Raw genomic sequence first — 24,164 nt, forward strand, 5'->3', positions numbered from 1 at the left:
ACTGGCCTGGTTTTGAAGGCCTGGTGGGTATGTGTGCCCTCAGCTGGAACCAGGAGAGTTCACTTGCTCGATTGGAACTGGCTGATCTTCATTCCCCTTCCTGGAACTGCCTACCTCGGGGCAGGCAAAATCCTCCCTTTGCTTCCTGCTGTGCCCTGAAGTGCACAGGCTTGACATACTTTAAAATGATATAAACTTCCTGAACTCCAAACACAACTCAGCCCAGGGCTAGCTGTTGAGACAAGCCATGGAGATGTTCCGCCTCATTTCAACAATTAGTGGATTATCCTTATGCTGGTTGATTATCTTTGTTACAGCCTTGTATGCCTTACTGAAGCCTAATTCCCACTGATTTCAATGTGTAAGGTGCAGTTTTTGTTTTAATGATAACTCTGGAATCTGGAATTAACTATGCCAAATGAGGTGGCATATGGAGGTCCAAGTTAATTTCTGTTTAATAGAAATAAATACAGGTGACTCTCCCTCAGGAAAACAGGGTCTGAAAGGTGACTTGGCTTGCTGAGACATGTGGATGATGTTTTTATGCCAAGCCTAAATAGTAGGCAGGAGTAGAGATGTTTCAGAAGGGCATTTTGAATTTGCAGATGTGCAAATGTCTGTATGTCTGTAGAAGTATATTTTAGGATGACCCTGCTGGCTAGGCCTTCACAGGCACCCAAAGCTTTGACAGCCCCTGTTGTGGCATATATGTAAATGCATTGTGGGCATGTGTGCATCTTGGGCCATACTGTCTGCCTTTGCAGGAGCAATGTCAAGCAGAGAAGACCTTGTCTGTTCTGCCCTGATGCAAGGACAGACAGGAGCTGCACGCTGCCTGAGTCCATTAGCTGGTCAGAGTGCATGCAGGAGACGAGCAGACACTACTCCCAAGGTCCCAGTGGCAACTTTGAATTTCGAGCATGCCTGGGACTGCTGGGCAAAAAATAAGGTAACTACCAGAGTTTTCTGCACATGCTCAAAGGATGTGGGTATGTTACACCACTCACCCACAGAACCCATCCTCTTAAGTAAAGCTGCTCCAAAGCTTTACTCTTTCAGCCTCAGTCCAACCCACCAAGTCTCAGCCAACATGTCAGCTGCTACAAAAGTCACTTCAGATATTCCCTGTGCTATTAGAATGAGGTTGCTTTTTGTGGAAGTGCAGTGACCAATAACATGAGCTTGTTGGATGAATTATGTCTTGACACCCATCCAGGTAAAGCAGCAGAGATGACAGATAGTTTGGCAGAAGTAGTGCAATTAGCATATGAAAGGATATCTATAACATATGGACATCAGTGTATATTTGAGGATTAATACATGGCTATTCTTCTGAAAAATAGGTTTTAAAATTGTCCTTTCTGCTTAAAAAGTCAATGAAGATTTAATTATAAACCTGAACATACCTAATACATATATAAGAGAGATCCTGGAAAAAAAAAATTAGAGGACACCGAATGAAAGGAAAGCCAAAACTTGTCTAACCATTAACTACAATGGATTAATGCCAGTTTACACCACCTGAGAATCTGGCCAATAATATCTATTTAGCATGCATTGTCCTGCATCTCTTGTGTTATTTATTTTCAGTCATTAGAACAGCTTTGGCAAAATAAGGTCCTGCTTTATTTCAGAGGTGAGTCTTAAACCCTAATGCCCAATGCTCTTTTTCAGTTTCATTTTGTGTGTGTGTGTGTACAATAAGCTGGCTATATACGGTACCTTATAAGCTATGGATTGTCTTGGTTTATGGATTCTCTTATATATTTGTATACTAATTACATAACTAGTTTAGTAAACTTGTACTTCTTAGGTAAGACGTTCCAGAAATCAAAATAGTCAACATTAAACACCACAAGTACAGCTGCAGTTTTAAATATTTTATAATCCAATCAAATTGTTTGAGTAGTAATGCATTTAAATGTTGTTATGGAATCCCCTCTAGACTTTTTAAAATGGTTACTCTGTTCTTGGCTTTGCTATTTATGAAATTCATATGGGATGACATTTTTAATAATAGAGCATTTGACTTACAGAGTAGCAATTCCTGCAGTGTCTCAGTATAATCTATAATTTTCTGACTGAACTTTCAGAGGGACACAAACACATATCACACTTTTATTAATGAACATATACATCTGTTGATGTTGCCATAATTGAAATGACCTTAAGTGAGAAGACCTACATAAGTCATTTAGCATTTTTTATGATGCTTGGGTGAAGATGCTGTGCAGATGCAGCTTTAGGAAGCTAAGACAGGAGTACAAAAGCTGTGCTAAAATGACAAAGGAAGGTTTAATTTAGAAAAAGGCACAACGCAAAATGCAGCCCACGTATAATTAAGCAACGTCCAGTACAATCGAGTCGGACAGAAGAAAGCGATCAGGGAGTCTAAATTACCTCTCCTCCCTAGAGAGGATGGCATTGTCAGGTCAGGGCTGTGCTAAATGCTGGGTAGCATAAGGGTATTTGATTGTGGTTGCTTTTGCTGTGCAAAGGTTGTGGATAAACTGTGGACATCGTTTTTGAGAGGCGTAAGTTCCTGAACCTCCTCAAGCACAAACATGTGTCAGAAGGGCACTTAAAAAACAACAGCCAGGGCTTTGGGGAAAAACCCAATCCAACACATGCTTCTTTGCAGTTCATCTTAGGCTCTCTTGAATCAAACGGCTCAGTCTGAAGCCAAATAACTGCTCAAAACTGGGGTAAAAAGTCGTGGAAGGACTGGTGGGAGGCAGGGCTCCCCAGGGACAAGTCATGCGGTGGTGTCCTGTGCCAGTGGCTGGTGGCAGGCATAGAGGAAAAGCACAGGAAGGGAGCCTTTCAGCCTCCCTGGGAGGCAGAGGTGCTGGTGTCAGCTCACTCCACTTCCACGTGGTCTGGGGCTGCTCTTGCTGGGCTGTGTGAGCCCCATCGTGCATCCCAGCCAGCCCTGTGACATGGGATGGGTGGCACGGGACACAAGCGCAGGAGTAGGTTTGTGGGAGGAACGTCCCAGGAGCCATGGGAAGGTGGGCAGGCTTCCCAAGGTGTGACCGTATTTCTGCAGCGTTTCAGCAACACTGCTTCTGCCCTTTGTGCACATCTCTTCATCTCCTTAAGTGTGCAGAATGATTTTTCTGATTGTAGCCAAGCCAAATGTGTATGTGGTAAAATCAGTGTATGGAGTTCCCCTAGCTTCTGAACCACGCTAAGGTAGTGCTGCTGACGTTTTCCATTGGTGCAGTGCTTTGACTTGCAGTTTATACCAGAAGAACTTTAAAGAGAGATCCTACAGGTGGAAGGATAGATCCTGATCCCACATACACACCTGTAAATCTCCCTCACCTGAAAGCTCTGGAGCTACTCCAGGTTAACTTCACTGAAAATGAGCCTGGAATCAGGCCCTGTGGTGCCTGAGCTCTTTCAGACTGTTATTAATTTGAAAAGAGAAAATGAATTCTTGTTAAGGGAAAATAAGCAGTGTTTATTAATAATAATTAGAAAGGGAAGACGTTAGTTTTGATATATTGGCTTAATTTGGTAAATAGACAGATCAGTAAAAAATAGAATTAATAATTTTACAAACCGGTAAACATTTTCTGTGGCTTAATATAAACTGTGCCTCGATGTTTCTTTTGAGCCGTGGGTGGCTCCTGCAGTAGCAGCTGCAGCAGAGTGCGATGGCTGAGCGCCCCGCGTGGCCCTGAAGTCAGGCTCCTGCGCCGGGATGGGGTCGCCAAAGGCCCTTGCGGTCAGAGCGGTGGCACCAGGCTGTGTCGCTGGCAGCTGGGACACTGAGTACTTTGGATGCTGCCACACTTTGTAAGAACCACTGCTCAGGATTTGTTTCTGCGTGTGTTTTTTTGTTCTGGCGAGGAATACGAAAGATGGACTTCCTCAAAATGCGCTCTTCACGCAGCAGCAGCTAAAGTCATTTCGATGTTAGCGTAGGGGGCCCTTTGCTGTAGGCCCTGAAGACCACGGTTGTTTGTCTATTTAGATTGCAGAACTTAGGAGGGGAACGAGAGGCATGGATGTGTGTGCCAACAGCATCTCTGAGCTCCTCTTCTGCCACTAACCCACGTCTCCTCTGAACCACCAATGCAAATAATTATTTCACTGGCAAGAGGGAGTAGTGGCACTGGCACCAGCATCACTTCTGGAAGAACTCAGTGGTGCTTTACTTTCCCATCTAATCGCCCTAATCTTGTACTCGGTGACTTTTGGTGGGATCACAGCACAAAGGAAGGAATGGCTGCGATCCAAATTATTATTTGACGCGAGCTGAGTGGAAGAAACACCGTATCGCGTTTCACCAGTAGCCGTACACTAATGCACCAGGATTATTGTGTTCTTCACAGGCTGAATGATTGTATGTAATTTTACATGTAATGTTCTTTGAACATATGGTTCATAACATAAAAATCCCTTCATTTTAATTGACACAATAGGCTGGAATGGCATTTTTTCCCTTGCCAAAGTGCTTGTTATGGTCTGTATCACCTATAATGTGCATTCTGTAAAGCTTCTAACTAGGTATTTGGATGCTGGAATGCAAAAGATTGCTATTTATGAGACCATGAGACCACCTAGTGGGTCAATGATTTGCATTTTAAAAGTTCATTAATATGTACTAAGATCATAACAATGCCAGTGTTTCATCAGACTAACCTTCATCTCAATCTAGTAATGAATATCTTTTAAATTTTTTCTTTTAACATAAAACAGAGGAGCAAGCAAATGTGTATTTTTGTGACTCTCAAACTGCTCTAATTGAAAGTTTAAAGGACACTGGGCAAAGCATTTTTCTTCCAGCACTGGACAAAATCATTTTTTCCCTCTGTTGTTTTTAAGAATCCACTAGACGCTCGAAAGTGAAAGTGAAATCTTTTTTTTTTTTTTTGTAATCTAATCCCTTTTTCTTCCTTCATGGACGTATATTGGTTTGCTATTATAAGGTTGCTTATGAGTGCTAGTCTGCCTGGCATTGATTTTTTTTTTCTTATTATTTAGGAACAGCACTACTGTGGATTTGTTTTGGAGAAAACACAAATCTTAAGACTTATATGATTTTTCACACATATTACAAAGAAGTATAAACTTTATTCTGACAGCTGTGTACTGCCTCCTTTGCTCTATGCCCCATCCGGATTTCGCATTGAGCTGTTTGTATCCCCGTACCCGTCTCAGCTGAAGGAGCCGTTATTAAGCATAACCAGAACCACCCTTTCCTCTCAACCCTGTGTTCATCCCGATCGGGATCTTTCCCTTTCTCAGAGAAACTTCAGAGTAATAATAATTCAGCTGACAGATACTATATTTTGATTTTTTTTGTCAATTTACAACCATAGCACGGAGGAATTTACTTTAGACTCCCTTTCATTAAAGTTTAATCACAAAGGCACATACAGAGTTAGGTGAATGCCTGCGTGACTTGTCTGAAATATAGGTTAATTAAGCAAGCTAAATATACTTTACCGAACAGAACAATAGAGCGCACCAGCCTTCGGTTGAATTCAGCAGATACCGAGACAGGAGTGATCATCCCAGGCGTTTGCTCCGAGCTTCCACAGGCCGCTCGGATCTCGGTGCAACAGCATAGACTAGCGGCGAGAGGGAGCATCGGAGCCGGGCGCCGTTGCCTTGCCAGGGGCTGGGACCTCGCAGCCCCACGAGCCGCAGCGGGGCCGGCGACCTGCCCCTGGGTGCGTGGATCCTGCGGGATTTGGTGAAAAGCAGAGGTGAGCGAGAGCTGCCCTAGTTATCCAAGCCTGCTTACTGTTGACTAGGTAAGCTGGAGAAAATCTTTCAGCTAGTGAAATAGCTAACAGTTGCATAAACTTACCTAAAGAGAAGCAAATAGGGGCAGTTCCTGCCCTTTCTTTTCTTTTTTTCTTTTCCTTTGAGCACTCAATTGTCTGGAATTCGGCATATCCTCTTACTTTTTTACAGTATCGTGTTTTCCTGGCTATGTCGTCATGGTTTTCCTATTGTGTGGTCTGAGGTAGGGAGTTTGTAAGTGAGGTGGGGAGGTGACTGGAAACATTCTTTTAAAATTCATTTTGATTTCTTCTAACTCCATTTATTTCCATATTTGTGTGAGTTCACTTCTGTTTGTCCCCAAACCCACAGGATGAGCACACAGAAGAGAAAGAGCATTCACCTGTTGTGGGTAGAACTGGCTGCCTTTTCTTGTGCTCAGAAGTCTTACACTATTTCGTTGCATATAGTATCTGCCCAGGAACAAGATCTGCAGGCCTCTAAAGAAACAAAACTCCCACTGATTTCAAGAGGGGCTTGCTCAGTGTAAGAGTTCAGTGTTTGGCCTCAGGAGCTTTAGCAAGACCTTCCTTATCCTTAGCGCAGCGGAGATCCCTGATAGATTTCTCCTGGAAATAGAGCAAGACTACACAGAGGATGCTAAGGAGACTACTTTTTCTTTATGAACTTAGGCATCTTGCTTATCCATTCCTGTCCACCTTAAATAGTCATTCACGTTTACACAAAATGGATGTTATATGTGGAGGAAAGCTGACAGTCATTTTCCGCACCTTTTCTTCTAATATTGATGACTAAACGAGCTGCAAAACAATGAAAAATCCCCGTGTCAGAAGAGTGCTTCTTGCGAGACCTAGAATAACCCCAGGACAGGTTCTGAGGACATCTGCTGGACTTCCTAATTGCTCATTAGTTCAACCAGACAGTTTCATGTAAAGGCCTGATGGTGTTACCTGTAACACTGGTCCACCTCATGACTTCAGAAGAATTTGTTCTAGCCATTAGTAAAATATGTCCTGTCTTGAGTAGAGGAACAAAAGCGTGTGTAAGGTTGGCAAGAGCGAGATAAGGCATGTGCGGACAAGATGGTGGTAATGTTTGGTTAAAGAAGGATTAGGGCAGTAGCTGTAAAAACACAGTGGCAGTGGAGAGGAAGGGAGACCTGGGTCAGAGCAGTAGAGGGTAGAGACAATCTTCCCATGCTTGGCTGCAGAAAAGCTAGGCTAGCAGACAGCTGAGTGGGCCAGGTATTAAATCCTTATTGTTTTCATTGGGGATTTTTTTTTCCTGCTAATTGGAGTACAGTTGGACTGTGTTAACTCAAAGGATGGTAAGTGATTTGTGATAGATTAGGATCAACCAGAAACTTAATAACTTTTATTGTAATTGCTTAGAATTAATGCAATGGTGGCTCCGGACCAGAAGGTCAGTAGTTAGTCCTGCTAAGGTTTTGGACCCAGCCTTTCTAAGCTAAAAGGTCAGACTTTCAGTTCTGGCCTCTGTGTGACTAGGTTGCACCCAAGCAGCTCATTGTGTCTGCAGTTAATCACAAAGAAAAGCTGTATTTGCAAAGAAAAGAGAGCTTTTAAAACCTTGCCCCCCTAGCAAATCTGCAGGGTTTTTATTGAATCCTTCTGCTGGTGACTGTCTTCCAGGAGTGTCCACGCAATGCTGCTCTGCAAGCTGCATGCGGAAAGCTCTGTGTGGCTGAAAGCTGCGAGACCCACATCACACAGCCCAGATTCCCGAGAAAAGGGGAAGTCCGCAGGGGCTCTCGGTGGCCCACGATGAAGGTTCCACCCAGCAGGTTGTGTGCTGTGGCAGGAGGTCCTCATTAGCTGGTGCCTGCCCAGCCTTTCTGCCTGGCCAGGGACACAGCGCTGGCCTAGATACCTCTGTTGAACTGTCTGAAAGCCATGTGTGACAAAAGAGGCTGTGGCTGCTCCTTCCTCTCTTCGCTATTAAAATATCACAAGAAATGTTAGATCTATTCTCATAATTTTCTTTTTTATCCACTCTAATGCTTTGGGATATGGTCTCCAAATGTTGCTTGCAGAACACAGCTTTATCATAAATAATTTCTTGAGAGCTAGCAGGAGTCACATACTTACAAGATCAAATATATGTATGTGAGTGTAGTATTCTTTGCTTAAAAAAGCCGATCACAATTTGAAATATAACTCAGAAAAATAGAGCTTTCTGAATTACAAAGAGAAAGACAGTGAAGGAATTGCAGGGCAGAAGGACCGCAGGGCCAGGCATTTGCTGTTTGCTGCAGCCAGAACTGGCCTGTGACTGGATTATAGGAGATACTTGAATGGAAGGCAAAAAATTGTATTAGACTACGCAAAGTTGACAGTAAAGTGAGATTTTTAGCAATCCGTTTGATTAAGCTAATGCTTTCTCTTAGTGTCAGGAACCTTGTCAAAATGTAGCTGCCTGCTCTCTGTGCTGGCTCCAGCGTGGCACAGCTGTAACCTCGGACACGGCTGCAGTGAGAAGAGCTGTGTGAAAAGTGGTGTTGGGAACTTGCTGGCTCATCTCCTCAGACAAGCAACCCACTCCTGCTGACAAGTAAATCCTTTGGTGCTAGGAATCCTTACCTATGGGCACAGGACTCTTTTACTACACCCTGCAGTAGTGAAAGAGCTTCATAATTACTAATAAGTCCCCACAAAATGCCTTACTGAGTCAGAACAGTGGCACAACTACACCCCGCATCTGCAGAAGGGAGAGCAGGAGGTACCAGTACTTCAGCTGCAGACTGAAAAGCACGAACCTGCCTCCATTCAAGTCTACAGGACACAGACTCCTAGAAGAAGTCCTCAGGTATACAGTTTAAGAGGATAAGAGTCTACTTTTCTAAAGTGAAGAATACTGTGATCATGTCTAGAAATAAAGAAGCAGCCAGAGGAAAAAAGAAAGCATGTAAAAATGTAGAAAGCAGGAGTAAGATAAGGACTGCAGGGTTCATGAAGGGGATGTAGGAGAAAAAGAGCTATCGGATATTCTGCCCTTCTATCTTTATTTCTGCTCTCTTATCACTCCTAGTTTTGCACATTCTTTTTTCTTGCCCCTTCTATATCTTTCTCTTCTCTTGCTCCTTCCCTGGCAGGATACGATGCACTGTAGCTTAAAATCTTTGCACTCGTTTGAACTGCCAAGTTTAAAATTCTGAAGGCTTTGAGTGGTAATAGCTGAAATATTTCATATTAGTGAAAGGTTAAAGCTAGGCCACCAGTTCCTGAGTAGAGTTTGAGAGAAAAAATTAAAAATGCTCAGATTGGCTTGCTGCTTAGTCCACCAGCTTCAGCAAACACGCACAGTCAGTCTTTGCCACTTCTCTCAGAAGCGAGGTGCAGAAAGAAGGCAGTGAGAGGGGCCTGAAGGGCCTGTTTGTAACCCTCGATTTATAGGGCAGGGAGACTTGGATGAAATTTCTGTTCTTGGGCATAGAATGCTCTGTACGTGCTCTCGGTGTTGGCAAGCAAAGGAGCTTTTGTGTGTTGTGGTGGTGTGTTTTGAGTTGTGGGGGCTACCTCGTGAATGTTGAACAGATGAAGCACTGTGGTATTCTTTTTTCCTCCTTCTTTGCTTGGCTGACCATGCCTTATAGGCTCTGGAAGGTCAGTGAAATATCTATATATGAATTCTTTCATGTGTCAGAAAAAATAATAATGATGATGTAATTTTTTTTAGGACCAAGGGTTTCTCCGTAATGGCTTATGGAATATGACTCTCTCCTCTTCTGGGGAATGTGGGAACAATCTTCTCCTTTTAGGACAGTTCTCCATAGTTTGATGTCAGACTGTGTCAGTCCAATTCAGCAGAAATTTAGGTGTGTTTTTTGGTTTTGTTTGTTTTCTTTGCTTGTTTATCCACATGTCTTGAAGTCAATTCATTTTCTTACTATTCAGACATCAACCAGCGAGTCACAAATCAATATCTGACCACGTAATTTTTTGGTGTAGGCAATGAGGCATGCTTAAGGGGTTACAGGAAAAGAATGACAGAAAAGGGCACGTTTTAAAGTGAAGTTAACGCTCTGGAACTGGACAGATTGACATCAATCAATAAAGCACAAGGAGCTGCTCAACGGCTGTTGCTTAAGCGTCTTCTAGAATGACCATTTACAAGGGAAGGTCATTCAATTTTTGTGCCGTTGTATGTCTCAATCCTGCCTCATGATACATGCAAACACTTTCCTATGCAACTTCTCTGGTTCTCAAATTAACTATTAATGAAATGGCTATTGGATTACGTTGGTATTTATTACCACTGTGCTTCCCAGTTACTACAATCTTGGAAATGATCCTTTCCATACTACCATCCAAGTCATTACTGTGAATAATTAGAAAGCTGGGCTGTACCCTACTGGTAACCTCTTTCCACCTTGAAATAATCCCATTTACTTCCCCTGTTTGTTTCTTGCCCTTCAGCCAATTTTCAGTCTATGTAGCCTGCCAGTTTTCTTCCTATTGTGTGAGTCTGCACCTTAGGCGCTAGTCTCCATATGGAAATGTTTTCAGCAAATAAGATCTGAGCTTCTTGTACCCAGTCTGCCTCTAATCATTCTGCATTATACCATTGCGCATTATATACTCAATATTCCTTCCCCATCCCCTGTTGGAAGCATTTGCCAAACTATTTCATTGGTGGGTTTCTTTTCAGGGGGCTTGAATTGCCTCTCCATCTTCACCTTCCTGTTCTGATTTGTGAACCACATCCCCGAACAGATTTCTATTCTTTCTGTAACGATCCGTGGGCGGAACACCCTCTAGATAGGTATCTGTGAGAATTTCATGGGTAGAGGATGAGGTGTTGGGTCTCCATCTTTGTGTAAATCTCCGCAGGGGCACTAGTGTTGCACAATCAGTGTTTTTGTGGGATAAATGGGGGGATTTTGATTGTACAGGAAATTTAATTAGATTTAAGGCTAATTAAATTCATTTTTTTTATATTAACATGTTCAAAAATATTATTGCATCTCATTAGATTTCATTCTTCTATCCTTACTGAACAATATTCAGTGGTAGTTTTAGATTACAATAAGTTCATTATGAAGATAAGGTGGAATTAGTGTAGGAAGCTCAGCTGGTTGAAGGGGTCTGTGCTTTAATTACTGCAGAGGGTGTGCATATTAATTACAACACAAGTGATATTTACTGTACCTCAGGAACATATGACAGGGTAAAGATACTGACAGCACCAGCTAATAAACTCAGTATGATAATGAGGAGAAAAGACCATAAAAATAGAAGGAAATAAAATTATTCATAAAGTATATTGATCCCAAAGTAAAGACATTAAGCTCTGATGAAGGGCAACAAAAGGGAAGCTCCTCACTTTATCAAACAAATAACCGAAGTAGAGAAATGTTAGCAGAGAGACAGATTGTCATTATACTGGTCACGTGGCCACGCTCTAGAGAGAACATTTGAGCAGTAAAATATAAGATTTTTTTAATAAATCAGCAGAAAGTCTTTACCTGCAGGATATCAGGTCACAATGGTTCTGATGAGGTTGGGGGCTGGACATGTTGCAAGGTAACATCTGAAGAAGAGTGACAGGAACAGATCATTCTTTGGATGAGGAGCCATCACCGGCTACACAAAGAAGCAACATGGCTAATTGGTTTAGGCTACGGTAATTACTGCTTTTTTTCTCTAATACTAATTTTGAAGCAATTGTTTTAATTCATTTTTGAGCCACCTTACACGCAGCCTTCCATTCAACAGGCATTTAACCATATACCAAATATAAAAGACAGTGGAAAGATCTTCTGTGTGTCTCTCAGCTGTGGGGTCAATGCCCGTTCGCCCAGAGCATGCAGCCCGGCTCCCTTGGCTGGTCAGACCAGGGCACCTGCTCGACCGCCCTATGTCCCCGCAGGCACTTACGCCTGGGTTTGCTGCCTGGCAGCAGCACACAGAAGTGCATCGGGAGCAACCCGTCAGTGTGACACCATCAGCGCAGGTAGCACAGACCCAGCCGTTCGCTGCTCAGCTTCCTTGGGCCTGGTGCTAGCTGCACGCTTCCCTAGGGCTTGTGTCAGGATGGCTGTGCTCCTCCGTCTCCTCAACGCTATAAACTAAGGCTGTGCAAGTGAGTTGAAAAAAATGCAGTGTAAATAATTTCTTCCAGACATTATCTGCTTTGATCTTTGAATTCCCACCATTTGTGTCTGGATTTTGACATTTGACCTAAGGCCTTAGTCACCAAAACAGACTAAAATTTTCATCATTTGAATTTAATTGCCATACACCTGATAATTCTGTAGTAATCATTTTATGCTGGCTATTTCAAAAGATGTTGCCTAAATAAAATCAACAGAAGCAGTTCAGTGCATAGTGCCTGACAGACTAGTTTGGTGTCTGTGAATAAGGCAGGGACCATGTGGTGCCTGGAAGTTTTAGTACATGTAATTCTTTTTACTACAGGCATTGTGCTACATAATGTGTTTTCCTCTAAGGAATTGTTGTAAGTTAGGTGACAGTGAGGTGAAGCTGGCAAGCAAGTCAGCTTGCTAGCCATTCATCTCTAAAGACCTATGTTCAAATCACATTTACTGAAAGCTACATATGTCTACTGCTTTGTTGTCATCATAGCCTTGGCAGACATTTGTTACCAATCACAAAGCTCCTTCATGTTGGGCATATATGTCAATCTTTGCTTAATAAAGACACCTGGATTGAAACAGCCACTCTTGGTCAGGATCTCTGTACTCCAGTAAAGCCTGAAGTGGATACCTGTTTCATTCAAATGGATCCTTTCACTTTTTGGAGCACCTTATTTTATTTTTTTTTCCATCCTACAATTAAGAATCCACATTTCTTCCTCCTCATTCTTCTTGACAGGTCAAGGGAATAATGTAATACTTACATTTTCAGTGTACTGGTTGACATTAAACTCAAAAGAAAAAAATGAAAAAACTCTTTTCTCCCTCGTCTTATGATAGTGCCTAAGTCAAATACTTATTTCTGTCATACATTAAAGTAAGGTTTACTGGATACTGTTGAAGGTACTAAATTTTCCCTTCCGTCTGTTGTTCATTACATATTATTTAGGCTTTCCATGTGGTTGTTCCTCTGACTCTGGTGCAATGCAAGGGTAGAAATGATAACTTTTTTAATTGCTTTTTTAAGGTCAGTTACAGGTTGTACACATTGGGCAAGCTTAACTGCACCTTCAATATCTGAGTCTCTTAAATCTGTAAAACAGATTGAAAATACGGCAAGAACAGTTGGTATCTTGACATTTCAGTACTTTTATCCAAATCCGGGAAGCTCAAGAATATACAATATTGAAAAATTATAATAAAAGTGTATGACCATTTTCAAAGGTATAAAAAGGTCTGTGATATATCTGATAAAGTTTTGGATAAATGTTTGGCTCAGTCTTTTTTTTTTTTGTCTTTTTTTTTTTTTGTATTCAAGTTAATTTGCCTATCCCTACTTGTAATTCAGTGAGCAAAAGACTAATGTCTTCCCAGTGGCCGTTGTGAAATATGTTGGTGTTCTTGGTTCAGCTCCCAGTTTTTGTAGCAGTAAAACTCCTGCCTCCATGGGCACTTGTGCTTCCCTGTTTGTCAGAGGGATTGCAGGTTTCATTTACTCTCTTGCCCTTAGAGATGGTCCTTCCAAGATCAGGCCTGCAGCAGATTTCAGGACGTTGGGGAAGCATATGTTCTTTCTGTGCATGCTTCGCATCCTGCATATCCTTATATTTCAGAAATTCTGGGCTCTGATTCAGTGCCTTTCAGTGATACATTTATCAACAGATTTTTAAAAGAGGAAAAAAGATAGAGAAAAGTTAACCTCTCTCCTAGTTCCTTCTGCAGTAGCTACTTGTGAGGAACAACAAGGAACAGCAAGATCCCAGTGATGTCTCGATATCTTTGATGATGTAAACATGAAGAATTGCTGATCTAAATGGTAAGGTTTAAGGGCTGGTTTGAAAAATTTCATTAAAAATAGAATTGTAAACCTCCCCTTTTGTGCCCCACTGTAAATCCATTGTCTTCATAGGGGTCATTCTTCACTCAGTCCTGTGAGGTGTTTAAGCATATGAAGTCGTGTTTACCACATGTGCTTAATTAAGTAAATGTGCACATTTAAGTGATTCCCTAAATCACAGCCTTAAGCCCAGGAGAAATTCTTAAGTAAATTTGCATGTTGCATTGACTAAGCAGGGGCTTAAATGCTTAGACGAATTAGCCTAGCTGCAGTCAGAGAAGAATCGGGACACCTAGCACATGTATGTATGTCGCAGGCATAAATGAGCACAGTTTCTGCAATGTAAAGCTTAATGGTATTTCCAGGATGATGAGGAACTCTGATTTATGCTAACAGTCAGTGTGACTCTGAATTTTATTTTAAAGGGCTGACAAAGTAAGGTAGAAAATGGTATTAGTAAATTCAATATATTTAGTCTTTCAAGGATTTTACAGGGTGCTGCATAAAGACCTCATAAGGAATCTTAATAACTTCAGGGTAGATCCTGGTTTGAGTTTAGCACCTGTTTAAAAGAGGAAACCGAGCACAGGAATAAATTGGCCTTCCTTGCATCTTTTGCCCTCCTCTCCTCCCCTGCAGCCCCCAGTACTTACCTTCTAATTTCTGTGGGAGCTGACATAAAATGCTGATCATGCTACATTATTTTGGCTAATCAGCGTTTCATCACATTTTGAGGAAATCCAGGGCTGATCAGGCTGTGTACTTGGCAAATATAATGAAATTGTGTACAATGAAATCCCACTTCTCAGGCGTGCTTTTGTGTTTTGAATTAGTGCTAACTTGAGAGTCAATGAAGTCAGCTCAATTAAGACGGCTGCTCTGTAGGACAGTGCTAGTTGTCAGTCAGGAAGACACAGAATACAATGCAAGGGTGGTCAAAGAGGATAAATCATAAAGAGGAAAATATTTTAATGCCACCATATAAATCAATGGCATGTCCTTACCTTGAAAATCATGTTCACTTTTGGTCACCTTATCTCAAAGACATAACAGAAATAGAATGGTCCAGAGAAGGGCAAAGAAAATGTGTAGAGCCATCTGAGAGCCTTTCATACAAGGCTACATTAAAAAGGGCAGGGTTATTATTTAGTTTGGAAAGAAGAAGAGCAGGAGGAAATGTGGCAGAAGCATATAAAATAATGAAGGGCATGGATCAAGCCGGTCTACTGCTTCTCGTTATGTTTCCCTGTAACAAAAGAAAAAGAGAGAACTCAAAATAGAACAACAAGGGGCCAAAGAGTGATTCATTAGAGCGAGAGAGCGAGCGTGACGCGTGGTGTGGCGTTGAACCCGTGGAACTCAGTGCTGCAGGACGAGACGAAGCCAAAACAGCTTACTTTAATAAAGCCCAACAGAAATTAACTTTTAATACCAGAGTTGTAGCTTCTCTAGCCCCTATAACTAGGATTGAAGTAAGAGCTGTTGTTACACCTCGTGCAGGGACAAAATATTCACTGGCTGGGATGGAGGATACATTTCTCCTCGTGGTACAGCGTTATACCGTTGGGTACCAAGAGGGGCAGGAGAGGGACTGTGCCTCTCCTTCCTGCGTTCAGAATTGGCTGTTATCAAAAACAGGATGCTGTCCTACAAGAATCATGCAATAATTTTTAAGTTATTGCCCCCGGCAAATTGTTTCATCAGCTAAGAATCCTCTGTGCAAAGAGACGCCTCTGATGTCATTAGGGTCTCGGGTTTACTTCCGGTTTGTGCTCCTTTTCTGTCTGCAGTCTTGTCAGATTTTGGTAACTGGTTTGGGGTAGTTAGCTACAACTGCTTTGAATATTTTCCCTTTCCTATTTGCCTCTAGTCTCTTGGTGACTGTAGAATAAGAATCAATGTACTACATGAGCTTTTAACAGCCTGAACATTATAAGTCATGATCATTAAATGTTCCTCACTTTATTAATGCACTTTATTAAGTGTCTTTTCCTGTAAGCCTGGCAAATGCTCTTGAGGTAAGCTTAAAAAAAAAAGAAAAAAGAAAAATCAGAGGATTGAATAAATAAAAATAATATATTTATGTTACAGTAAAATGTGAGTTGGGTTATCCGGGACACCATGGAAGACAGACACTGTACTGCATCTGAACTTCGTGTTTAGTCACTGGGGTGTTCCTGTTCTCCACTTACTTTTCATTACTAAATGATACAAAAATTTACGAGGCTGCTTTGCTGTGACCGGTGACTCGTAGTTGAATTTTAGGATTCGTTTTTTGTTAAATTCCCTCTAAGATGAATTACAATAATAAAATATTGTGAACAGACTGAAAATCTTTCTTAACCTCTTATTTGGGTGGTTGCAGTTACTTGCAAGCTTTCTGACTTTTTTGGCAGAGGAAAGGCAGAAAGTCTTTGTTGTTAGCAACGTTATCTCTGATCTGTAAAATACAATTTCCTTTAAGGATATTTGAGTACACAGACTTTGCTTCTGCTTAAATGGAACATAAGCACTTTCCTACTAAGTGAATTTGAGCTGAAGAGGTCTGAGCAAAGTATAGAAAAAAAGCTCACAAATATTTCTCATATTAAAATAAAAAGAACTGCAGCTGAAATATGCAGTGACCTTGTCATGTTTGCTTTACCTGAACAATGAGAGGTCAAATCACATTAGCACAGGTACTTGCAAACACTGAATTTTATGATTGTATTTCTGAATATTCACAGTGAATGAAATTCCTCGGCGCGCTGAGTGCAGGCAGTGCTTAGGTATCAGCCATTACCCTTGCTGGCCCTGCCCTGCGATTATACAGCAGGTTTGTGCTGTATGTATTTTACTCTACATGACCTACACCGTCCACCCCGAAGTGAAATTCTCCCTTTTCCTGAAAGCTGTCTCCCTCTTGCCTGTGGTTTGTAAAGGATGTTCCATTGTTCACAGCACCGATGTTTGGCTCTTGTCTAGACCAATGCTAGCTCATCACAATACCCCTGTCAACACCATGCTATGTACGTGTTAGCTGCACTATATTACTGTTGTCAAATGGCTGGGCTGTCATGTAGTGTTTAAATGTAAAAGATATAGGTGATGATGTGAAGCTGGAGATTTGCGCTGAAAATCTGGATTTTAAGTTGTCTGCAGCACAGAAGTTGAAAAGCTGAGACAGTTTTACAATAAATGTAAGCACTTTAAGCAAGCTTGTAGCTATCAAGATGTGGATGTATGTTTTCCCTCTGAAATGTGCTGCCTTTCAAGAACACAAGTGTGGCATTTAGGTGACACCGTGCTGCTCATCCATGTGCCCTTTCTGGGGTTGACTCTGCTTCTGTCTCCTCCTGTCTGCACACACTGTAACTCTGAGGGTCTTCAGTGACCCTGCCACAGGCTACAAGGCCAGTGAGCTGCTGCAGAGGAGTCAAAACTTCTAGTGATGAAGGAAAAGATGACAATGAATAAAAAGCAATGTTGTTTTTTTTTCTTCTTCTTCAATCGTTTTCATTTCAGATCTGTTTTTTTTTTTTTTTTTCCCCTCCCTTCTTCTGTGCCAGAATTCCCTCCTAAGCTTTACTTTTGATGATATTCCCTGGTGTTGTCTGCCTGCCTGCTTTCTTCTAGGTTTTTCTATTTTAGTCCGATACCCATAGATGTTTCTGGTCTTCCCCCAGTTCTTACCCCGCTAATATTAAAAACCCTTCATTTGCATGTCTTTGTAGGGGATAAACAGCAATATCATGGGTGGACCTCAGGGAATGATGAGGAAGGAAGCAGGCAATGACACCTGCTCACAGACTGAGTTGTGGGTAAACTTCCTAACATCCAGTGTTTGTTGAGAATAATTCTGATTTTCTGACTTAACCAGAAACAGAAAAATTGGAAATGAGAAAAAGCTGCTTTTCTTTCTCTTTTCTTTACACCAAAACAAGGGAGACAGCACAAATTACAGCAGCCTTCAGAGAGGGAACTGATGTCAAGAGACTGATGGTGAAGCACGGTGGTAATGAGGACGTTGGCTCTAACAGACCAACCTCCAGGATGCCCTGCTTGTCCTGGAGAGGGAAAAAAAAAGGCAGAATTGGGCAGAGCATTGTTAAAATGCTATAACCATTTCTCAGCAGGAAAATGAGAAAAGACAAGCTTGTGTAAGTTTTTACTTTGCTTTGCTTCTCAGCCACTTTTGTTAGGCCAGCAGGAATAGAGGCTATCAGCTGATCAAAAAGGAGATGCTGAGGGTGGTGGGCTCTGCTGCACCTCAGTTCCTCCCCTCCTGCTCCTCAGAAAAGACAAATCTGGAAGAGTAGGTGGGACTGGGGCTTTGCCAAAGGGAAAAGGAGCCCTGAAATGCAGTCAGCTCAGGGGAAAGAGGGAAGAGAATCTCTTCTAGCATGGCCTGGGTGAGTGTTGCTCTTGTCGTTGATCCTGTTTATCCGTGTGGTCCTGATTATAGATGTTCAGGGAGGCACTTCACCCTAAGCATATGGCTGGTGCTGTAATTCGGCCTGTGTGGAGAGGACAGAAAATGGTGAGACCCCGCAGAGCTTCTCACTTCTTCTGTACTCCTTGCTGTCAGACAAGCTACAGCAGGACTTATACCTCGCTGGCACTTTTTGTGGTCAAGCCATTTGGTTATCTGAGCACAGACCCAGCTGCATGCGAAGAAGAAACCAAACTTTGGTTGGTTGTGGTCTGTAGTTCTTGACAGATTTAACTGCAAATCCATTTCTATGAAAAACCAGGTGAAGCTCCTTGCGTCGACTGTGCCAGTGTGTCAGTGAGCATGCAGCAACACTCCTTGCTGCAGTCCAGGAGTCTCTGCAGACTGATATCAAAAGTTTTGGGATGCCCTAACTGGTAGGAGTGGGGCAGTCCTGAGTCCTGCAGAGGACGTGAACCAAGGAAGGGGTGAGACTGTTAGGAGGATAGAAGGAGGCTGTAGGGTATAAACTGTAACCTGAGTACAGATTATTTATCAGTAATGTTTATACAAAAAAAAAAAAAAAGTCAAGTTTCTCTATTTTTGCCTTTGTTCATTTAATCACAGTTCTTATATTCCTTGAGAAAAGATTACCTTTCCCTAAAAAAAAAAAAAAAGGGAAGAAAGAAAAAACCCTGACACTTGCAATTAGTCATTACCTACTGTTGCTTGCAATTTGTTGGCAGATCAAGCTACAATCTGTTGCACTATGACAGATCAATTTCTGCAACCCACAAATTCATTACAGAGCTGAGCCAAAACAAAACAACTTTCTCTCTCTTCTTTTCCTCCCCAGGAAAGATGAGTCCCCCTCCCATTAGTGCTGCAGCCTCTGGTTAGCTGAGATCCCGAGACTTGTGGAAAGGAGCAGATGGGAGGGAATAGAGGGATGGGAAAAAAGGAGCCTTTCTCTACATAGTGCCCTTAATCCAAGTATGTGTGCACGTTAATGTGAGATCAGCCCCCTTCCTGGAGCAAGCTACCGTGCAGCCCTAAAATAGCATTTCAGTTACTGGATACTGTCTGGAACACATTAAAACGTTTTTGCCTGAACTTGTCCTTACACCCTGCCAAAGATTTGGTCAGGGATGGGCGGGATGTTCTGTATGGGACTATTGGTTATAAGATTAGAGACTAGCAGGTGCTTCCTTTGAGAAGACAGTGACCACTGACTATTTTGTGAGAGCTGCCCTTCATCTTGCCTTTGCATAAGAGGATGACAGGGACCTGACAGTTGCTCAGCAAAGTGTTATTCTTTTAGAAAACTGTAGTCATCTTTGCATTCTCTCGAAGAATGCTTAATTAAATAGCACTAATGGTTAGGACACGAAAGTAGGATAGAAGGATCTTTTCATTCTACTGTCTTTTGTAGCTTTTGTCACCTGACTTGGTAAGCCCACCTTCAGTGAAAAAATAGCACAGTGACATTTTCAAAACATGCAGTCCCTTGAGCCTGGAACCTAACACAGACAAGAAAGCTCAGCTTGATTCCAACACGGCTTTGTGATGTGTACTCCTCTTTTTCAAGAGCTGGGCTGCAACAGCTGCTAAATACAGAGAAAGGGGGAAAAAGGTTGCTATTATACAGAGTTTAGTTGTACAAAAAGCAGATGCTTTATATGGATTTTATATGTGAGCAAGCTCATCTTTCCAAAGCATTCTGGGCTTGTTGCTTGTGCTACCTTCAGTAATTTTGCATAGTGATAAGCAGTCACCAGATTATTTGCTCTCTTTCACGCTCTCAGTTCCCCAAACAGCTCAATCCTGTGTAACACACAGTGCCATCGGATCCTGCTGGGGTCACTGAGCACCGAGATTGGACAGCCTCTTGCAGGAAGCCCGTTGCTTTTCAAAGAAGGGAGGAAAAACCAGCAAATTTTCTCAGTGTTATAAAAGCGCATCCTTGTATGGGGTCAGATTTATGGAAGTGCTCATGTTTTAGCACCTGAATGACAGGCCAGCCTTTCTGAGCAGTGCTGAGAGCTGCGACCACTGAGGATGACAAAAAATTCCCTCGGGGTTATTGCCAGGGGTGGTGATGGCAGGGAGAGGTAACTAACCAAATGCATGTGGCACATAAATGAAAAGTTAGCGATAGGAAAGCTTCTGGTCACTAGAGCAATATGTACCTGTTAGCTGGGTGTTTCTTACCAGAGCATCTGTTCTGTGGCTCATTTTGGATTGCACCGCTCTTTGGCAAATGAAAAGCTGAAGGCCTGGGCTTAACGTTTTCTGGTGAGGACGGAGCAAAGTCATTTTAGGGTTACCCTAGTGTTCCCATCCTTCTGTGAGCATTTTTGGGCAAATGCCTGACAAATGCCTCACGAAATGTGCTTTCTCAAAGTATTTCAGTCTTTGAATAAAATGTCTCAGGAGCAGGGACAGACCACAGAGGGACATGAGTTTTCTCCAACAGTTTAGAAATCCTCCTCATCTTCCCACACCCGCACATCCTGCATGCTGATCTGCTCAGCAAGTTGTCCAGAAAACTCCAGAACATTTTAAAACCCACTTTTTTATTGCCAGTATTTCTGTAGCTCTTTCTGAGGCAGAAGTTTCGGTCTGACGTTTGTGGCGAATAACTGACTGTCCCCAGCAGAAATTAAGAGGATGACAGACTGTTTTTAAACACCTTTAATCACTGCTGAGAAAGGGACTTTTTCTTCCACTTTTCAGGATACTACAACACATTGTAGTTGTGCCTTATAAGAAAGTTATACTCAAAAAGGAGAATGTGTATTGGACGGTTCTATGTAATTCAACATATTAATTTGTTTTTCATCATTTAATAGTGCTGCTTTGGTAACAATGCTCAACTTCTGAATTCCAGGATTAAAATGAAAATTTGGAAATGTGAAATGCAGCCCATAAAATCTGTGTCTTGGATATGTGCAGAAATTCAGAGATACAGATGGGAATTGAGGCTTTATCAAATTATTTGGCTTTCATTAGAGCTGAATAAATAGTAACACACAAAACCTAATTCTATCCGGTTTCTTTGTTCTGGTAAATTACTACCTATGCCTCTCGCTTTTCTAGTTCCTGTGTTCCTCGAAAGGCAAGTGCTTTTTCCCCCCAGAGCGTTTTGTTTAAGCGTTTAACCCCTCTCTCCCCCCTCTTCCCTCTGCTCATCAACACGTCGGCGTTTCAGAAGTGCATTTGGTGATGGGCATATATGAAGCAGCTGCGAGCGCAACTCCGGTGCAACTTCTCTTTGGTTTTTGAGGCTTTCCGAGTCCTGTACTGTGCTGGTTTGTATTGGAACAGAGCGGTTGTGGGATGATAAAGCCTTTCCTGTTTGTTCACCAATGGGCAGGTGAACTGCTGGCCTCGCGCATCGCCCCGTGGGGATGGGATTCTTGGCCCCGAAACGCTGCTGCCGCCCTGTAGAGATGAGCTACGGCCACAAACTGCAGAAAATACCCCTAGTGTTAAATACAGTATAAAGAATCTGTTTTTCCCCCTCTTATTATTCCTATTGTTTTCTTTCCAGCCCTCTTGCTAGTGGCTGCCTTTGTGGCACTTCAGCTGTGATTAGATGGGCGGGCAAGCAGCTTCCTCTGGAGCTGAAGCCAGCTGGGTGAAAAGACTGGCAAAGCCTCAGCTCCGCGTCTGCCCGCTGCCTGCGTGGCTGAGTTTATTATCTCCATAGCTCTGTGACATGCCCAGTCTGCGTGAGCCAGGGGTCTCGGAGCACAAGTCAATATTCGGGAGCCAGAGCTCCCTTATTACCGCGCTGCTGCTATGCTTATTTTGATGTAGTCGTAACCTAAAAGGCTGCTAATAGCCAAGAGGCTGGGGGAAGGGAGGAGGAGAGGGTCATCCACTTCTAATGCTGGAAACCCTGTGATAATCTGTTCCATGCATTCAAATGAAAATATGACTTCTTGGCAGAGAATAGCATTATAATGTAAAATCCCATATGCTGTTATACAGTATGTTGCAATCTGTTTTACTGCTGCCTCTATTCTAACGAGAGAATACTGCCAATAAAGCAATTGAAGATAACACTAATTGCTTATTTCTGTGATCCATAATTTTTATGGCTGCCTTATAGCTCTTTAGTCAAATAGATGTTTTTTGGCCTCTCAGATCTAGAACTCATGCACTGTAGCGATTGAGGCTGAAAATCTGCATGCTGGCCAGAGAGATTTTTCTAAGCTGATGAATAGTGTGTGTGTGAAGGGGAAATAATTGAAAAGTGTTAAAGAAAATAGAAGTCTTAAATCAGTCATAACAGGTCATAACACTGGATTTCATCAATATTTTTAATAGAAATTGGGCTTTCTCTGTCCCTCTTGTTTCTACAGAATTGCTTTTGACTGCTGTGGAGTGATGGGATGCTCTGGTTTTAACAACTAAAACTCCTTTCAGCTCTTCAGAGCAGCAGTGGCTGACCATGTAGTGTCAGTGCCTTTGTGTCTCCACAAGAGAAAGGACACCGTATGAGGCTAGCCAAGTCCTAGTATTGCTGCTTCAAACTGGGGCTGTTCTCATGGACGACCAGTTATTCACTCACAGGGTAGGTTCCACTGCCTCCGTGCTGTTCCTTTCTCATTTGAGTTCTTCCCCAGGACTGCAAACTAAAGGCGCAATGCTAACCGTAAAATTTGAATGCCAGTGAAGAGAGTGGGCTGGATTCGCAGCCCGTTTGGGGTTCCCTTATGTCCTCTGGGTGGTTTACGAGGCCAGCCACAGAGCTGGGCTTCACACCGTGCCAAGGTCACGCAGCAGCCGCTGGAGCCAGCCCCTTGCAGACCAAGGGAAATGCTTTGGTAGGTCCCGTAAATGTCTCACAGTCACTGGTAGGAAGCTGGTCATGGGAGGTGAGGAACTTCCCCTGAATAGACCCTTGCCCAGCCGTGCAGTGCTCCGACATTTAGGGTACTTGCCCTATTTAAAGCAAACACGCTCCACATTTCCAGTATGAAAGAAGAGCAAGTGAATGCAGCGTTGTTTGCTGTGCAGGCAACGTCTCCTTGCTCAGTCAGTCACCTACTTCTTCAAGCGTGCTGTGCTGTGGGGAGCACTGGTAGGGCAGCTTGTGTTGTTTCAGGGGCGAGCCTCTGTTGTAGCCGTGAGCTATTTTTCACATTTTATTACATTGCAGGTAATTGCTCGTGTGCTGAAGGAACATGACTGGCCCTGTTGCTAGAGAGGTGTGGTGCTCCTGTGGTTCAGCCCGACGGTGGGGACAGACTCCAAGGCTGTTCACAGCACGGGTAGAGAAGTGTCTGTGGGTCCTCTCCTGTGTGGAAGGGCAGCTGCCAGCCTCTTGCCCCGGCTGGAAACAGCCACAGGTACAAACAGACTGCATCTGCCTTCGCTGGCCCCAACTCCAGCAGTGGCATCGATCAGGATGCTGCGGCTGGGGCTTCCCACCCCGCAGAGTCTTCCCGATGCCCCAGCAGTGGCTGTAGCCAGGCCACCACCCTTAGCAGGGCACAGCGCAGTACGGCACAGCAGGCAGCAGACCCATGGGCAGGGAGAAGGAGACAGCCAGGACCAGGTCCAGCAGGATTTATGGTTCTTGGGGGTGTCGGAGCATTGCTCTGGCTTTCCCTAAAATCTCCAGGTGTAGTTACTTCACTGCAGGCAGGAGGTGCAAACTGTGCTCCAGCCCTGCACAGACGGAGCAGCGAGGGGAGATTCGTGGTGTGTTGGAGTTGGGCTGCCTTCAAAAGAGGCAGCGATACCCAGTGGCTGAAGCACGATGAGGGAGGCTGCAAAGCCAGGCTTAGTGTTGTTCCTCACGTTCCGTGTAAAGCACATTCTGGATAATATTTGTGATTTCTCTGAAGCTGTTCATTACTGGCGTATCAGTGGTGTGCGTTCATTTGTGCATGTATAATGAAAGGGATGTGATCCCAACAACGTGCCAGAGAATCCAGCTGTAACATTCTTCTGCAGGTAAAATCCCCATCGACTTCAGTGGCTGTGAAGCTAATATACAAGTACGCCTACTTTTCATAAAGGAT

At 43.0% G+C, this 24,164-nt stretch overlaps 1 long non-coding RNA gene across 4 annotated transcripts in view; it reads left to right on the plus strand.

The window, feature by feature from the left end:
- Positions 1-24,164, plus strand: part of LOC106036665 (uncharacterized) — a 76,650-nt gene that overhangs the window by 37,897 nt on the left and 14,589 nt on the right. For 2 of the 4 annotated variants that reach the window (XR_010830031.1, XR_010830030.1), the window contains 4 exons: positions 765-949; positions 13,589-13,694; positions 22,497-22,708; positions 23,297-23,486. This is a non-coding gene — a long non-coding RNA (uncharacterized lncRNA). The remainder of the gene's footprint in view (positions 1-764; positions 950-13,588; positions 13,695-22,496; positions 22,709-23,296; positions 23,487-24,164) is intronic. The other 2 variants (XR_010830033.1, XR_010830032.1) reach the window with 1 other exon arrangement.

Source organism: Anser cygnoides, chromosome 3 (assembly GCF_040182565.1).
Source record: "Anser cygnoides isolate HZ-2024a breed goose chromosome 3, Taihu_goose_T2T_genome, whole genome shotgun sequence".
NCBI classification, from domain to species: Eukaryota; Metazoa; Chordata; class Aves; order Anseriformes; family Anatidae; genus Anser; species Anser cygnoides.